The 13,417-nt window shown below is 45.3% G+C and overlaps 1 pseudogene across 1 annotated transcript; it reads left to right on the forward strand.

Annotated features, from left to right (window-relative positions):
- Nucleotides 1–7,141: 7,141 nt before the first annotated feature.
- Nucleotides 7,142–12,664, forward strand: LOC146768298 (NADH-ubiquinone oxidoreductase chain 5-like; annotated as a pseudogene). Its single transcript, XR_014950171.1, has 2 exons — nt 7,142–7,184; nt 7,441–12,664. The product of XR_014950171.1 is annotated as an NADH-ubiquinone oxidoreductase chain 5-like (transcript).
- Nucleotides 12,665–13,417: the final 753 nt, after the last annotated feature.

Here is a 13,417-nt window from a genome sequence, read left to right on the forward strand (position 1 = left end):
CTTCCTTTATACTATTTTCTAGTAGCATCACCTAAACAAGCTATCGGGTCCATACCCCGAAAATGATGGTTCAACCCCTTCCCCTGCTAATAAACCCCCAAGCAAAACTAGTCTTCATTACCAGTATCCTATTAGGCACTACCATTACAATCTCAAGCAACCATTGAATTATAGCCTGAACTGGGCTAGAAATCAACATACTTGCCATCCTACCATTAATCTCAAAATCCCACCACCCTCAGGGCATCGAAGCTGCAACCAAGTACTTTCTAACCCAAGCAGCTGCTTCAGCCCTAGTATTATTCTCCAGCATAACCAACGCATGACACACCAGACAATGAGACATCACCCAACTAACTCATCCAGTATCCTGCCTAATCCTAACCTCCACAATTGCAATAAAACTGGGCCTATTACCCTTCCACTTCTGATTCCCAGAAATACTACAAGGCTCTCCCCTTACCACTGTCCAGTGGTATCTTATCCACAGCCATAAAACTTCCACCCATAACACTCCTCTTTATAACTTCACGCTCCCTAAACCCCACCCTCCTAGTTACCATAGCCATCCTTTCAGCAGCCCTAGGAGGATGAATAGGACTGAACCAAACACAAACCTGAAAAATCCTAGCCTTCTCATCCATCTCCCATCTAGGATGAATAGCCATTATCATTACATACAACCCCAAACCCACCCTCCTCAACTTCTACCTTTACACACTAATAACTGCAGCTGTATTCCTAACCCTAAATTAAATCAAAGTCCTAAAACTATCAACCCTAACAACTGCATGAACAAAAGCCCCATCATTAAGCTCAATACTACTACTAACCTTACTATCCCTTGCAGGACTGCCCCCTCTAACAGGATTCCTCCCAAAATGACTCATCATCCAAGAACTAACCAAACAAGACATAGCCCCAGCAGCCACAATCATCTCCCTGCTATCCCTACTAGGGCTATTCTTCTACCTCCGACTTGCATACTGCGCAACCATCACACTCCCCCCACACACCATCAGCCACATAAAACAATGACGCATTAACAAACCAACCAACATTCTAACTGCCATCCTAACTTCCCTATCCATCACCCTCCTCCCAATTGCTCCAATAGTCCTCACCATTGTCTAAGAAACTTAGGATCACTTAAACCGAAGGCTTTCAAAGCTTTAACCAAGAGTTAAACCCTCTTAGTTTCTGCTAAAGTCCGCAGGACATTACCCTGCATCTCCCAAATGCATCTTGGGCACTTTAATTAAGCTAGGACCTCACCTACTCACTAGGCAGATGGGCTTCGATCCCACGATGGTATAGTTAACAGCTACATGCCCAAACCAACAGACTTCTACCTATAGACCCTGGTGCACAATTAATGCACATCAATGAGCTTGCAACTTGCTATGAATTTGACCACAGGGCTGATAAGAAGAGGAATCAAACCTCTGTAAAAAGGACTACAGCCTAATGCTTATACACTCAGCCATCTTACCTGTGACATTCATTAACTGATGACTATTCTCAACCAACCACAAAGATATCAGAACCCTATACCTAATTTTCGGTGCCTGAGCCAGAATAGTGGGCACCGCCCTAAGCCTCCTCATTCGAGCAGAACTAGGTCATCCTGGGGCCCTCCTAGGAGACGACCAAGTGTACAACGTTGTTGTCACAGCCCATGCTTTCGTAATGATTTTCTTCATAGTTATACCAATCACAACTGGAGGGTTCAAAAACGGACTAGTACCCCCAATAATTGGAGTCCCAGACATAGCATTCCCACGAATAAACAATATAAGCTTCTGACTCCTCCCTCCATCCTTCCTCCTATTACTAGCATCTTCAACAAGCAAAGCAGGAGTCGGAACGGGCTGAACAGTGTACCCCCCCACTAGCCAGAAACCTAGTCCATGCCGGAGCCTCAGTAGACCTAGCTATCTTCTCACTACATTTAGCAGGTATTTCCTCAATCCTAGGAGCAATCAACTTCATCACAACAGCAATCAACATAAAACCACCCGCCCTATCACAATACCAAACCCCCCTATTCGTATGATCCATCCTAATCACTGCAGTCCTACTACTCCTATCACTTCCTGTTCTTGCTGCCGGGATCACAATACTTCTCACAGGTCACAACCTAAATACAACATTCTTTGACCCCGCAGGTGGAGGAGACCCAGTACTATACCAACACCTTTTCTGATTCTTTGGTCACCTAGAAGTCTATATTTTAATCCTACCAGGCTTTGGCATCATCTCCCACGTTGTAACCTACTACACAGGGAAAAAAGAACCGTTTGGTTATATGGGAATAGTATGAGCTATACTATCCATTGGATTCCTAGGATTCATCGTCTGAGCCCACCATATATTTACAGTAGGAATAGACGTAGATACCCAAGCATACTTCACATCCGCCACTATAATCATTGCCATCCCAACCAGCATCAAAGTATTCAGCTGACTAGCAACACTCCACTGAGGAATGATCAAATGAGACCCATCAATACTATGAGCCCTAGGATTTATTTTCCTATTTACCATCTGAGGCCTAACTGGAATCGTCCTCGCTAACTCTTCACTAGACATTGCCCTACACGACACCTACTATGTAGTAGTCCACTTCCACTACATCCTATCAATAGGAGTGGTATTTGCAATCCTGGCAGGATTCACCCACTGATTCCCCCTATTCACAGGATATGCACTTCACTCAACATGAGCAAAAGTACACTTCAGAGCAATATTCATAGGAGTAAACCTAACGTTCTTCCCCCAACACTTCTTAGGCCTAGCTGGCATGCCACGACAATACTCGGACTACCCAGACGCCTACACACTGTGAAACACTATCTCATCAGTAGGCTCACTCATCTCCCTAACAACCGTAATCATACTAGTTTTCATTATCTGAGAAGCCTTCACATCAAAACATAAAGTATTACAACCAGAACTAGCAAGCACCAACATTGAATGAATTCATGGCTGCCTGCCACCCTTCCACACATTCAAAGAACCAGCCTTTGTCCAAGTCCAAGAAAGGAAGGAATTGAACCCCCATATGTTGGTTTCAAGCCAACCGTATAAACCACCTGTGCTTCTTTCTCATAAAGAGATGCTAGTAAAATAAGTACATAGTCTTGTCAAGACTAAATTACAGGTGAAACCCCAGTGCATCTCCAAACACAACCATGTCAAACCACTCACAATTTAACTTCCAAGACACCTCATCCCCTATTATAGAAGAACTCATAGGATTCCATGACCACGCACTAATGGTCGCCTTGGCAATCTGCATCTTAGTGCTTTATCTATTAACCCTCATACTCACAGAAAGACTAACCTCCAACACAGTCAATGCAGAAGCAATCAAACTCATCTGAACAATCCTTCCAGCTATAGTCCTAACCATACTAGCTCTGCCATCCCGACGAATCCTCTACATGATGGACAAGATCAACAAACCAGACCTAACCCTAAAAGCCATTGGCCACCAATGATACTGATCCTACGAATACACTGACTTCAAGGACCTAACATTCGACTCCTACATAATTCCCACAACAGACCTACCCCTAGGACACTTCCACCTACTAGAAGTCGACCATTGAGTCATAATCCTCACAAGCTCCACCATCTGAGTCATCGTCACCGCCGACAATGAGCTCATGAGCTGTTCCAAGCCTGGGGATGAAAACCGATGCAATCCCAGGACACCTAAACCAAACTTCCCTATTTGCATCCCGACCAGGAGTCTTCTACGGACAGTGCTCAGAAATCTGTGGAGCCAACCACAGTTTCATACCAATTGTAGTAGAATCCACCCCACTCACCAACTTCGAAAGCTGATCCTCCTCAATCTCATCCTAAGCACCATCAACCATTAAGAAGCTATGAACCAGCGTTAGCCTTTTAAGCTAAAGAAAGAGGACTCCACCACTCCTTAATGATATGCCTCAACTAAACCCAAACCCCTGACTTTTTATCATGCTCATTTTATGACTGACCTTCTCCATGATCATCCAGCCTAAAATCCTAACATTTGTATCAAATAATCCTCCATCTAGTAAAGTTCATACTACATCAAACACCACTCCCTGAACCTGACCATGAACCTAAGCTTCTTCGACCAATTCTCTAGCCCATCCCTCCTAGGAATCCCATTGATCCTCATCTCAATAACATTCCCAGCCCTACTACTACCCTCCATAGATGACAGGACATCATATGACAAATCACATTCCAAGGTCCCCACACCCCCACCATCCAAAAAGGCCTGTGATACAGAATAGCCCTCTTCATTACGTCAGAAGACTTCTTCTTCCTAGGCTTCTTCTTCAGAGCCTTCTTCCACTCAAGCTTAGCCCCAACCCCAGAACTAGGACAATGACCACCAGTCGGAATTAAACCACTAAACCCTATGGATGTCCCACTTCTAAATACTGCTATCCTCCTAGCCTCAGGAGTCACCGTTACATGAGCTCATCACAGCATCACAGAAACCAATCTAAAACAATTAATCCATGCCCTAACCCTAACAGTCCTCCTAGGATTCTACTTCACCGCCCTCCAAGCCATAGAATGCTACAAAGCTCCCTTCTCCATCGCTGACGGAGTGTACGGATCAGCCTTCTTTGTTGCCACCAGATTCCTTGGCCTCCACGTAATTGATCCATATTCCTTCTAGTATGCCTGCTACACCTAATTAAATTCCATTTCACAACAAGTCACCACTTCGGCTTTGAAGCAGCAGCATGATACTGACACTTTGTAGACGTCGTTTGACTGTTCCTATACATCTCTATCTACTGATGAGGATCTTGCTCGTCTAGTATATTTATTACAATCGACTTCCAATCCTTAAAATCTGGTTTAAACCCAGAGAAGAGCAATAAACATAATCATATTCACCTTATCCATGGCCCTAAGTATTATCCTAACCACATTAAACTTCTGACTTGCCCAAATAAACCCAGACCCAGAAAAACTATCTCCATACAAATGTGGATTCGACCCCCTAGGATCCGCTCGACTACCATTCTCAATCCGATTCTTCCTAGTAGCCATCCTATTCCTGCTATTTGACTTAGAAATTGCCCTACTACTCCCCCTACCATGAGCAGTCCAACTTCAATCCCCCACCACTACCATACTATTAGCCTTCACACTCATCCTCCTACTTACACTAGAGCTCATATACGAATGAGCCCAAGGAGGACTAGAATGAGCAGAATAACAGAAAGTTAGTCTAACTAAGACAGTTGATTTCGACTCAACAGATTATAGCTCCAACCCTATAGCTTTCTTTGTATGTCCTACCTCCACCTAAGTTTCTGCTCAGCCTTCACCCTAAGCAGCCTAGGCCTAGCCTTTCACCGCACCCACCTAATCTATGCCCTACTATGTCTAGAGTGCATAATATTATCCATGTATATCGCCCTAGCCATATGACCAATCCAAATACAATCAACATCCTCCACCCTTCTACCCATCCTCATACTAACATTCTCTGCCTGCGAAGCAGGCACAGTACTATCCCTACTAGTAGCCTCCACCCGAACCCAAGGCTCCAACCATCTACACAACTTCAACCTCCTACAATGCTAAAAATCATCATTCCAACTACAATACTCCTTCCACTGACCTTCCTATTCACACACAAACACCTATGAACTAACATCACCCTGCACAGCTTCCTAATCGCCAGTATCAGCATTCAATGACTCACCCCCACATACTACCCAAGCAAAGGCCTAGCCCCCTAAACCTCCATCGACCAAATCTCCTCCCCACTACTAGTCCTATCATGCTGACTACTACCACTCATAATCATAGCAAGCCAAAATCACCTAGAACAAGAACCCACCATCCGCAAACGAATCTTCACTACAGCAATCATCCTAGCCCAACTATCCATCCTCCTAGCCTTCTCAGCCTCAGAACTAATACTATTCTACATTGGATTCAAAGCAACCCTAATTCCCACCCTAATCCTCATCACACAAGGAGGCAACTAGCCAGAACGCCTAAATGCTGTCATCTACCTTGTATTCTACACCCTTGCCAGCTCACTACCCCTGCTAATTGCAATCCTTCACCTACAAAACCAAATTGGCACACTATACCTCCCAATACTCAAACTTTCACACCCTGCATTAAACAGCTCCTGATCAGGCCTAATCACAAGCTTAGCTCTCCTACTAGCCTTCATAGTAAAAGCCCCCCTGTACGGCCTACACCTTTGACTTCCTAAAGCCCATGTAGAAGCCCCAGTCGCTGGCTCCATACTACTAGCCGCCCTACTCCTGAAACTAGGAGGATACGGCATTATACAAATCACCATCCTAGTAAACCCATCATCAAACAACCTCCATTACCCTTTCATCACCCTAGCACTATGAGGAGCACTAAGAACTAGTGCCATCTGCCTACAACAAATCGACCTAAAATCACTCATCACCTACTCATCAGTCAACCACATAGGTCTAGTCATAGCCGCAACAATAATCCAAAACCAATGAGCATTCTCAGGCACAATAATCCTAATAATCTCACACAGACTAACCTCCTCAATACTATTCTGCCTAGCCAACACAAATTATGAGCGAGCCCACAGCTGAATCCTACTACTCACACAAGGCCTACAACCCCTCCTACCACTTATAGCCACCTGATGACTTCTAGCCAACCTAACAAACATGGCCCTACCACCACCAACAAACCTCATAGCAGAACTAACCATTGTAATCGCACTCTTCAACTGATCCTCCTTCACAATCATCCTTACAGGAGCCGCAATCCTACTCACTGCCTCATACACCCTCTACATACTCATAATAACCCAGCGAGGAACACTCCCATCCCACATTCCATCAATCCAAAACTCCTCCACATGAGAACATCTCCTCATAGCCCTACACATAATCCCCATAATACTAGTAATCCTAAAACCCGAATTTATCTCCAGCGTACCCATATGCATGTATAGTTTCAACCAAAACATTAGACTGTGACTCTAAAAACAGAAGTTAAACCCTTCTTACTTGCCAAGGGGAGGTCAAACCAACAAGAACTGCTAATTCTCGCATCTGAGTATAAAACCTCAGTCCCCTTACTTTCAAAGGATAGAAGTAATTCAATGGTCTTAGGAACCATCCACCTTGGTGCAAATCCAAGTGAAAGTAATGGACCTATCACTAGTCCTGAACACACTCATACTCCTAACCCTAGCCACCCTATCCACTCCCATCATCTTCCCCATGCTATCAGACAACCTCAGAAACTCCCCTACTACCATCACAAACACAGTCAAGGCTTCTTTTCTAATCAGCCTAATTCCAATAATAATCTACATCCACTCGGGGACAGAAAGCCTAACTTCTTTCTGGGAATGAAAGCTCATTATAAACTTCAAAATCCCTATCAGCCTAAAAATAGACTTCTACTCCCTCACTGTCTTCCCAATTGCCCTATTCGTGTCATGATCCATCCTACAATTTGCAATATGATACATGGCCTCAGACCCATACATTACAAAATTCTTCACCTACCTACTACTCTTCCTAATCGCAATACTCATCCTAATCATCGCCAACAACCTATTTGTTCTATTCATTGGATGAGAAGGAGTCAGAATCATATCCTTCCTATTAATCAGCTGATGACATGGCCGAGCAGAAGCCAACACCGCCAATCCCCAAGCCATACTCTACAACTGAGTAGGAGGTATCAGACTCATCCTGTGCATAGCATGACTAGCTTCCACCATAAACACCTGAGAAATCCAACAACTCTCCTCCTCATCACAAACCCCTACCTTCCCCCTACTGGGACTCATCCTAGCCACAACAGGCAAATCAGCCCAATTCAGCCTTCACCCATGCCTACCAGCTGCCATAGAAGGACCCACCCCCGTATCCACCCTACTACACTCCAGCACAATAGTAGTAGCTGGAATCTTCCTACTAATCCGAACCCACCCCCTATTCAACAACAATCAAACTGCTTTAACCCTTTGCCTGGGAGCCCTATCAACCCCATTTGCAGCTACATGCGCTCTCACCCAAAACGATATCAAAAAAATCATCGCCTTCTCAACCTCAAGCCAACTCGGCCTAATAATAGTCATCATCGGACTTAACCTCCCCAAACTGGCCTTCCTCCACATTTCAACCCACACCTTCTTCAAAGCAATACTCTTCTTCGGTTCCAGCTCTATCATCCACAGCCTCAATGTTGAACAAGACATCTCAAAAATAGGTGGCCTACAAAAAATACTACCCACAACCACCTTTTGCCTCATTATTGGTAACCTCGCCCTAATAGGAACACCTTTCCTAGCAGGATTCTACTCAAAAGACCAAATCATCGAAAGCCTAAACACATGCTACCTAAACACTTGAGCCCTCGTCCTAACCCTACTAGCCACATCCTTCACTGCAGTATACAGAATCCGTATAACCGTGCTAGTACAGACTGGCTTTGTTTGGATTTCCCCCCTCGCCCCAATTAATGAAAACAACCCCACAGTAACTTCTCCCCTAACTCAACTAGCACTGGGAAGCATTAGAGCAGGATTCCTCATCACTTCATTCATTATCCCCACAAAAACCCCACCCACAACCATACCACTATCCATTAAAATCACAGCCCTCATGGTTACAGCCCTAGGAATTGCTTTAGCCCTAGAAATCTCAAAAATAACCCAAACCCTAATCCTGACAAAACAAACTACCTTCTCAAACTTTTCCACATCCCTAGGATTCTTTAACCCCCTAATCCACCGTCTCAGCATAACAAACTCCCTAAAAGGAGGCCAAAACATTGCTTCTCACCTAATTGACCTATCTTGATTCAAAATATTTGGCCCAGAAGGATTGGCCAGCCTGCAAGTCATAGCAACCAAAACTGCCACCACCCTACACTCAGGCCAAATCAAAGCCTACCTAGGAACATTTGCTCTATCCATCCTAATTATCCTCACATTCATAAACAGAACCAATTAATGGCCCCAAACCTTCTAAAAAACACGAACTACTAAAAATCATCAATGACACCTTAATTGACCTCCCTACACCATCAAATATCTCAACATGATGAAAGTTCGGGTCACTCCTAGGCATTTGTCTAATTACCAAATTGTCACAAGCCTGCTGTTAGCCATACACTACACAGCAGGCACTTCCCTGGCCTTCTCCGTCGCCCGCATATGCCGAGATGTACAATTTGGCTGACTAATCTGCAACCTCCATGCAAACGGCGCCTCCTTCTTCTTTATCTGCATCTACCTTCACATCAACTGAGGAATCTACTATGGCTCATACCTAAATAAAAAAACCTGAAATGTCGGAGTCATCCTCCTCCTACCCCTCATAGCAACTGCCTTCGTAGGATACATCCTACCCTGAGGACAAATATCACTCTGAGGAGCCACAATAATCACAAACCTATTCTCAGCAATCCCCTACATTGGCCAAACACTAGTAGAATGAGCCTGAGGAGGATTCTCAGTAGACAACCCCACACTAACACAATTCTTTGCTCTCTCCTTCCTACTCCCATTCATCATTGCAGGCCTCACACTAGTTCACCTCACCTTCCTGCACGAAACAGGCTTAAACAACCCATTAGGTATCCCATCAGACTGTGATAAAATCCCCTTCCACTCCTACTACACCACAAAAGATATCCTAGGCTTCGCACTAATATTCTTCCTCCTAGCTTCACTAGCCCTATTCTCCCCCAACCTACTAGGAGACCCAGAAAACTTCACACCTGCCAATGCCCTAGTAACACCCCCCCACATCAAACCTGAATGATACTTCCTATTCACCTATGCCATCCTACAATCCATCCCAAATAAACTAGGAGGAGTCCTAGCCCTAGCCGCCTCAATCCTAGTCCTATTCTTACTCCCCCTACTCCACACATCCAAACTGCAATCAATAACCTTTCGACCCCTATCCCAAATCCTATTCTGAGCCCTAGTTGCCAACGTCCTAGTACTAACCTGAGTAGGTAGCCAGCCAGTAGAACACCCATTCATCATCATCGGCCAACTAGCCTCATTCACCTACTTCATGATCACCCTAGTTTTGTTCCACCATGCAGCCTCCCTAGAGAATAAACTACTGAAACTATAATTAACTCTAATAGTTTATAAAAACATTGGTCTTGTAAGCCAAAGATTTAAGACTACGCCCCTTCTTAGAGTTTCTCCACCTCAGAAAGAAAGGATTCAAACCCTCATCACCAACTCCCAAAGCTGGCATTTTTAAACTAAACTACTTTCTGACAACCCTAAAAAGCCCAAATAGCCCCTGAGATAACCCCCGCACAAGCTCTAACACCACAAACAAAGTCAACAACAATCCTCACCCACCTATCAAAAGCAACCCCGCCCCCTGTGAATAAAGAACAGCCACCCCACTAAAATCCAACAAAACAGGCAACAGCCCCCCACTATTCACCGTCCCCTCACCCACCAGCACCCCAGATACAGCCCCAACAATAAGCCCAACCACAATAATTAAACCCATCCCAAAACCATACCCAACAACCCTCCAATCCACCCATGATTCAGGATAAAGGTCTGCCGCTAGCAAAACCGAATAAACAAACACTACCAACATTCCTGCTAAATAAACTATCACCAGCACCAAAGACATAAAAAAACCCCGCAAACTTACCAATCAACCACACCCAGCAACAGCTGCTACAACCAACCTTATCACCCCATAATAAGGAGATGGATTACACACTACCGCCAACCCCCCTAAAACAAAGCACAGCCCTGAAAATAAAACAAATTCTATCATATATTCCTGCCCAGCTTTTCTCTAAGATCTGTGGCCTGAAAAGCCGCCGTTATGGACATTTAACTACAGGAACTCCTAGAATACCCCCCTCTCCAAAAAGGGACCCTCCCCTTCCCCCCCCCACATTTTCCTCCTGACTTTTAGGGTATGTACAAAATGCATTACACTCTGCCCCATCAGACAGTCACTGAAATGTAGGATATCCAATGTCATACGTTATGGCACTCCACCAAAAGCCCAAACATTATCTCCAAACAGATGATGTTCCAACATTTACCCTCTCAGGCACATTCTTGCTTCAGGTACCATACAGCCCAAGTGATCCTACCTACAACCGAGCTGCAAGTGTCACCCACAAGACTAGAAGCTTCTCTACTATACCCAACCTCCAACCTAGAGAATGAGGAATGTCCCTGTACTCCTTTGCATTCTTAAGGTCTACAGAATTTGCCCACCTCCTAGGGAACATGCCAGTCCAACAGCCTTCAAGCACTCCCAAGCCAGAGGACCTGGTTATCTATTGATCGTGTTTCTCACGAGAACCGAGCTTCTCAACATTGTATGTGCTATAGATTCTTGGCTTCAGGCACATACCTTTCCCCCAACTGCTGAGCTCAACTTGCTCTTTTGCGCTATTGGTTGTAATTTCAGGGCCATAACTTGCCTTTAACCTTCCTCCATGCTCTTCACAGATACAAGTAGTTGGTTGAACACTCCTCCCTATTCTCATTATGTTGACATACCAACCGTTCTACACTTTGTTTCTTTTTAGCGTATCTTCATTAAACCCTTCAAGTGCGTAGCAGGTGATATCTTCCTCTTGACATGTCCATCACATGACTGTCGAACATGTGAATCCCCTAACACCTGGAATGTCATGGTTTGATGGATAAGCTGTTGCAAACTTGACACTGATGTACTTTGACCGCATTCATGGAGGGCACGCCATTTACCTCTTAAGTAGCAGATGGTTTAATGCTCTCTGGACATGCTTATTATTTTACCCTTTTCTAGGAACTTATATTCAAAACCTTATTTTATGCATTTGTTTCTTTTTATCTTGATATTTTCAATCACTTTCATCAAACAATCAGCCGCATTTTCCCTACATTGTCCAAACTACTTATCATACATCAACTTTCAATTAACGCTCCTCTATATTTCCATTATAACATAAACCAAAAAAATCATCATCATCATCACTTCATCATCAACCCACAAACAACCACAAAAACACTCCTAAAACCTACCAACACTTACCCTTCCTTTTCCCCATCACCCTCTACATCTCCCACCCTTACTGCCACAAAAACACACACCACAATCATATCCATCAGCCAACAGACCACAAAACCCAGCATCTTTGTAGCTTACAAAAAGCATGACACTGAAGATGTCAAGACGGCCGTTGCACACACGCCCAAAGACAAAAGACTTAGTTCTAACCTTACTGTTAGTTTTTGCTAGGAATATACATGCAAGTATCCGCTCTCCAGTGTAGATGCCCTGGACACCCCAACAAGGGTAAATAGGAGCGGGCATCAGGCTCACACCCACCGTAGCCCAAGACGCCTTGCAATTGCCAGACCCTCACAGGTATTCAGCAGTATTTAATATTAAGCAATGAGTGTAAACTTGACTTAGCCATAGCAAATCTAGGGTTGGTAAATCCTGTGCCAGCCACTGCGGTCATACAGGAGACCCAAATTAACTTTATAATGGCGTTAAGAGTGGCCACATGTTATCCAAGTAGCTAAGATTAAAAGGCAACTGAGCCGTCACAAGCCCAAGATGCTAGTAAGGCCTCCACTTCAAAGAAGATCTTAGAACAACGATTAATTGAAGTCCACGAAAGCCAGGACCCAAACTGGGATTAGATATCCCACTATGCCTGGCCCTAAATCTTGACCCTACTCAAGCATCCGCCTGAGAACTATGATTACTAACGCTTAAAACTCTAAGGACTTGGCGGTGTCCCAAACCCACCTAGAGAAGCCTGTTCTGTAATCGATGATCCGCGTTATACCTGACCATTCCTTGCCAAAATTCAGCCTACATACCGCCGTTGCCAGCCCATCTCCCCTGAATGCCCAACAGTGGACGCAATAGCCCTAACCACGCTAATAAGAAGGTCAAGGTGTAGCCTATGGAATGGAAGTAATGGGCTACATTTTCTAGATTAGAACATAACGGCAAAGGGACTTGAGACGCTGCTGCCTGGTCATGTGGCAGCCTCGCCTGATGGGCAAGGTGTTGTCAGGCTCCTCCCCGCGGTGATGTCACAGCTCTCGCGAGAGCGCTCGGTGCTGCCCCCCGGAGGTGTGAAGAGGAGCAGGTGAGCTCCAGACTGGGCCCCGCCCCCACATGAGGCCCCGCCCCTGGCCCCGCCCATCCCGTGCGATGAGCCAATGGGAGCGGCGGCAGGGTCTCGCCTCATTGGCTGGCCGCCTGCCATGCAAATGAGCCTCGACGTCACCTCCTGTGCCATCCCGAGCGCCATTTTCCCTTTCTGGCGGCGGATGCGGCGCGCGCGTCCCGCCGTGCCGCCGCCCCCCCGGGGCGCGCTGTGAGCGCTGCCGGGCGCGGGCCGGGCGGCG

This window comes from Lonchura striata, chromosome 2 (genome assembly GCF_050655825.1).
Source record: "Lonchura striata isolate lonStrDom1 chromosome 2, ASM5065582v1, whole genome shotgun sequence".
NCBI lineage: Eukaryota > Metazoa > Chordata > Aves > Passeriformes > Estrildidae > Lonchura > Lonchura striata.